The following is a 6,161-nucleotide window of genomic DNA, read 5'->3' on the forward strand; positions in this document are numbered from 1 at the left end:
TATAATCACGGGTTACGGTACGCACAGCAAGACTGGGTACAAATCCTAGTGAAAATTAGTGGACGTGTATGCTCAGAGGGCACAGGGTCTCGGGGGGAGAGGCCGGGCGCGCAGAGAATCCGGGTGTTTTCATTCAGGAGAGCCCCTCTGCAACCACTCCAAACGTCAAAAGCCATTTCTGTTCACATTCCCTTTCTAGCAGAAATCTTCCCTGGAATGCCGCCACCTCCCCGTAGGTCCTGGGGAGGCAAGACGGCTTCAAACGCACGGAGCCCGCAAATATTTAACAAAGGCAAGTTCATGAGCCACAGTGACCTCAATGTTCTGACAACACCTGCTGGCCAAGAATGTGTGCCAACCAACCAGAGGCCCGGGACGGCCCTCCTCAACGCCACCGGGAGGCACCAAGTGACAGCCCCGTTTGGCTTAACGAGGACACAACCTATTCCAAGAAAGAAGCCTGGAATCCTATCAGACAACGGACAACAAACATGCCTCCGTGTCAGATGACACATAAGAGGTGCCGTGTGTGGCGCTATGTCACATACGGCCTATGGAAAGCTGAAATGCCGGCAGCATTTAACTACGTAAGCAGAAGTAGGGAGCACCCCCCGCCCGGATAACATACTCCAAATCCTTGGATCTTCCAATGGAATTCATTTAGGGATCGATGAGGCCTCATCCAACCTCCGAGGGAGCTCGGACCTCCGTTACGAAGTCTGAGCTCCATGCAGCAGATCCTGCTGGTGACCCGCCCAGATTCACCTACCGCCTTGGTGTGTCCACCCCCCCCCCCCAGCTGTGAGTGTGGGGTACTCCTGGATGCCCCCTTCCCTCCAGGGTCTCCTCTGTCCACCACGCAGGAGCCACACCCCCGAGAGGTGATGCCTCTCCCCAGAGGCCGTCCAAAGGTAGGCCAACGCCTGAATTCAAGAGACTCCTCCCCTTGCCTCCAGGGAAGACCACCTCCGAGGTTGGGCTCATGCTCACCTAGGGCAGGTGCTCCCCTAGGTGTTCTGTAGAATCACACGGCTGCCCTGTGGTCTTGGCTTTTCATGTAGCCATGAAAAACATATTATTGCACTGAGCCACAACTTCAACGACTGGAGAACTCTAATCTTTAAGGTCTGCTGAATATCCCTAGCTAGGACTTCCCAGTTTTTTGGCAATGACCCAAGATATGAAATTAATATGCTATACTTTGTAATCTGGTATACCCACGCATGCATGTGGATGTGTATAGATCTCAGACATACGTTTCACGATACAATATTTACCCTGACTACTACGGAGCCTATTGTTTTCTATTTCATTTTTTAAATGTTGGTCACGACTCCCTAAGTTAATTTTACTAATCCACTAATGTGTGTGACACACAGTTTGAAGAACACTGCCTGCAACTCTTAGCAAAGTGACTCACACATAAGAAGTACTCCATAAATATTTTATGAATGATTAAGCGATTGGCTGGTTATGAGAATATCCAACTAACAGTCTGGAAAGGCCTTGACCTTTGGCTCTGGGTCTCTGGATCTTTCCAATTTGTTAAGCTTGCTGGCAAGTTACATGATTTACCTCCCCAGATGGTGAGGCCCCGTCAAGGGGGCCCTAGGAGGGAGGGGTATCAATCCAAAGGGGCCCTTGTTGGTGTGTTGACCCAAGTCCCTAAGCTCCTAAACAAACCCTATAATTTTAGAAATAGTTAAATAAGAAATTCAAGAAAGCCAGCAATGACCAGAAATTAGCTCAAAGTATTACCTCCATAAAACAACTGCCCCCCAAAAGCTACCAAGAATAAAATGGGAATCAAGAATGAAAGCAGAAAAATTAAAAATCATAAAAATGTAAAGCAGCAAAGAGCATTTGGTATGGTTACTACAGGATGTCAGGCCACCCAAGCCGTAACCTGCAGAGTACTCTTTCTCTCTGTAGGTTCCTGAAGAAGATGAACACACGTTAAAAAAAAAGGAAGGAAGGAAGGAAGGAAGGAAGGAAGGAAGGAAGGAGAAAGAAAGAAGAAAGAGGAAGAAAGAAAGAAAGAAAGAGAAAGAGAGAAAGAAAGAAAGAAGAAAGAGAAAGAAAGAAAGAAAGAAAGAAAGAAAGAAAGAGAGAAAGAGAGAAAGAAAGACAAAAGAGAGAGAGAGGGAGGGAGGGAGGCAGAGAGAAAGAGAGAAAGAAAGAGAGAAAGAAAGAAAGAAAGAAAGAAGAAAGAGAAAGAAAGAAAGAAAGAAAGAAAGAAAGAGAAAGAAAGAAAGAAAGAAAGAAAGAAAGAGAAAGAGAGAAAGAAAAAGAAAACAATGGGGAAAGGAACTCCTTGGTTATTAGCTGGGCCAGTGCGTAATCCCTCCCAAGTCCAGGCTCCTGGATCAGGGCGGAAATAGGAGACTGGGGTCCTATCAAACGTGAAACAGTAAGGCCGGTGTGCTTTTTCTCCAGCTGTGCTGCTTTTCAAAGCTTCTTTCAAAAAGAAGGAAGAAGAAAGGAAAACACCACAGAAGGGCAGCATGAGAGCTGTGCGCCGGGCCCCACGGACGCACCACGCCAGGGGGTGCACACGGTGGCCGCTGTCCTTTGTCCTGCTCAGCCCGGCCGACTACCCCACTGGCACCCCGCTGCACCCCCATCTGGGTCCTGCCCTGTCGACATACCTGAGTGCCTCTGGGCTTGCCTTTCCGTGACCCCATTACCCACAAAGACATCATGTCCCGTGTTTTCAAGTCATGTTCCCAAAATGATGCAGCTTGGACTCGGACTGATTTGTAACTACAGTTCACTGCAAAGGAGTCTGTGAACTTGCATGGGAAAATAATTAGATCTTTATGTTCTCTCCTCTCTTTCAGACATTAGTACGCTCCCTTCCGCTACGAACGGAGGCAGCAAATCTCCATAGTATTAACAGTTCCTAGGACCCTGTCATCCACAGAAATCACAAATGTGCTCTTAACCACATTCACATCATTGCGGGGATCTTAAAACACCACTTACGCTCATCACTGCTTTGAAATGATGCTAGTTGCTACATTCACCACTATATCTTACTTAAAATAAGAAGCACACATATTACAGGGCGCCTGGGTGACTCAGTCGGTTGAGCGTCCGACTTCGGCTCAGGTCACGATCTCGCAGTGTGTGGGTTAGAGCCCCGCATCCGGCTCTGTGCTGACGGTTCAGAGCCTGGAACCTGCTTCGGATTCTGCGTCTCCCTCTCTCTCTCCACCCCTCCCCCATTCATGCTCTCTCTCTTTCTCTCCCTCTTTCAAAAATGAATAAACATTTAAAAAATTAATTAAAAAGAAGCACATATATTACTATATCGCAAGTTTGCCTTTTAATATATTGTAACTGTTTCCATAGAACAGGTTTCCTTTGCAAGCCTGTGTATGTTAGTTCATTAGTGTGACCTAGGTCTGTAGGCTTCACGAGATCACCGACGTTGACCAGCAGACAGGCCCACGGCACAGACGAGGACCTTTCATGAGCGCCTCTCTACGCCAAGCAGGTTTCCTTATTTCTTACTGTTTTTCATTTTCAATCACTCTCTTCTTTAAAATGTTTTATTTCTTTTAAGATGTTTATTTGTTTTTGAGAGAGACAGAGCATGAGCAGGGAGGGGCAGAGAGAGAGGGAGAGAGAGAGAGAGAATCCCAAGCAGGCTCTGCCCTGTCAGCGCAGAGCCCAAGATGCGGCTCGATCCCATGAACCCTGAGATCATGACCTGAGCCAAAATCAAGAGTCGGACTCTCATTTGGGGAAGGGGAGGAATGTCTAAGCCATCCAAGTGCCCCCTTTTAATTTTTCTTTTAATTTACATATACTAAATTACAAAAATAATGTAAGCTTATGCTAACAAGTGAAACAAGGCAAAAAGATCCCACAAAAGCAGATGTGGTCACCTCCTCCATGCCCCTCACCTTCTACGCCCTGAAGAAACCCACCACCCCCTTCCCCTTACTTCTACAAACACACGAGGGTGGATTTCTTGCTTGCTTTATACCAAAATAGAATCATTCTACACACATTATTCCATAATTTATATTTGTCACTTGGCAATTGACTCTGTAACACAGACATTCCTACAAGTCTGTGACTACATATTTTTCTAGTTCGTTTATATGCACTTATGTAAAAGCGTATGTGAATGAACTCACATCACGCACGTCACGGCGCTTCGGCACAGCCTTCCCCTCTCGTCTGCCTCCTCACCTCCCTGACTTGTCTCAGTCACCCGTCGCTACGTTACAGGATAACTCAGACCCCAGCAGCCAAAAGCGACCATGCACATTCACCGTCTTGGAGCTTTGGGAGGTCAGAAGTTGGGGAGCCCTCAGCTGGGTGGTTCTCAGTGGAGGGTCTCTCATCAGGTCGCAGTTGGGCGGGGCGGCCATCATCAGAAGGCTCGACTGGGGCTGGGAGCTCTAAGAGCCCACATGGTTGGCAGGAAGGTGCCGGCCAGTCCTGTGTCCCTCACTGCACGGGCCTTTCTAGAAAGCTGCTTTAGCGTCCTCACAACATGGCAGCTGGCTTTTCTCTCAGCAAAAGCAGACAGCATGGTGGAAGCTGCAACGTCTCGTATGAGCTCGCCTTGAAAGTGCTATTCTCCTGGTTACCCGGGTCAGGTCTGCTCACTGTGAGCGGGGGCTGCACCAAGGCATGAACATCGCAGGCGAGGCTGGCCACAGGCCCTCCCCAACATTGACCCTCAACCAGGAGGCCATCCCCCCAGATCACTTGTGTTAACAACCTCGTATATTTTGTTCAAATAGATACGTAAAGTATCTATGCAAGCTACTTAGGGCGCGGGTGTTATCAATGTTAAAAATTTATATTGCATATGTCTTTCATTTATAGGCAGTTAATAAAATTGAAGGTAAGTATTTTTAAATATTTAAAAATAAAGACTCGAGGCCTCTGGTTCAAGATCACGTGAGTAGGAAACGAAGCTGCAGGTACCTGGATCCAGGACCGCTGGCTCACAAAGCCCACGCTCTTCCCGAGATGCCGAGCCACGGTCACCGCGCCGTCTCGCTGCGTCCCCCTTGGTGACGGCCCTGCATCTCCTCACAGGGTGACAGCAATCTCCTGTCACCCATTCCGATTGCGCCTAGAAGACCCAAGTTCCCAAGGCTTCTTTTCTAAGCCCTGCGCTCTGCCCGGAGCCCTTTAGGAAAACCTGACGTTACCCACCCAGCCTCGCCAGTTAAGTTGGGCCTCAGTCCGCCAGATTATTTCTCTTCTTAACTGCACAACAAAATGTCTTCTGTATGTTCTCATTCTTGCGAGCGCCAAGTGTAGTGTAGACAAAGTGCAGTGTAGACTTGCGAGTGTAGACAAAGACTCCAGCGAAGGTATCTGCCGTGTCCGCTGAAGCGGGATGCGAGCCGCGGGAGAACTCGAGGTGGGAGGCTCCGCGTCTCTCACTTCCACTGCCCCCGCTCCCCACTCCGCAAGCTCTTACTTCTAACCTTCCTCACCATCGGCAGGTCCGAAGCGAGCCCAGGTCCCTCAGGGGCCCACCGCGGGTCGAGGTCTCAACAGCGAGGGGATCCCGCTCCTTGCACCGGGCGCTTTGCAAACGCACAGGTGAGACCGGAGGAGCGTGGAGTCCGTCTCTAGACCTGGCCACACACAGCACAGCAGGCCGGGGGTGACAGCGACACAGAGGGAGTGCCGTGGGGCGAGCTCGGAGGACAGGGAAGGTGGTCGGCAGAGCAGGCGCTAGCCGGGTGGCTGGTCACCCGGGACCACAGGTCGCTGGGTCATGCAAAGAAACACGGCATTCTGTTAACTCGCTGAGGTGCGCCGGGACTCCGGAGGAGGGGAAATGCCGTGCGGGGTTCCCCAAACTGAGTGCACCGTGGAATCTTCCTCCCCTTCCCCAAGAAGTATCCTCTATCCCTGGAGCATGGCGTGGGGCCTGCTGAGGCTGGGTAATCTAAGTTTTGTTCTGACCTCGGCAATTTAAAACACACAGCCAACGATGGTTGCACCCTTTGTTTTCTTCTCCTTAGGTCAGTAACGGGATCCGAGAGGTTTTTGGTCTCACCAGAATTCCTTATTTATTTACATTTAGAAAGAAAAAAGGGAGTGTACAACCACCGACAAAGGTTTCACTCTTTTCTTTCTTTCTTTCTTTCTTTCTTTCTTTCTTTCTTTCTTTCTTT

This window comes from Herpailurus yagouaroundi, unplaced genomic scaffold (genome assembly GCF_014898765.1).
Source record: "Herpailurus yagouaroundi ecotype Mexico unplaced genomic scaffold, PumYag 141, whole genome shotgun sequence".
NCBI classification, from domain to species: domain Eukaryota; kingdom Metazoa; phylum Chordata; class Mammalia; order Carnivora; family Felidae; genus Herpailurus; species Herpailurus yagouaroundi.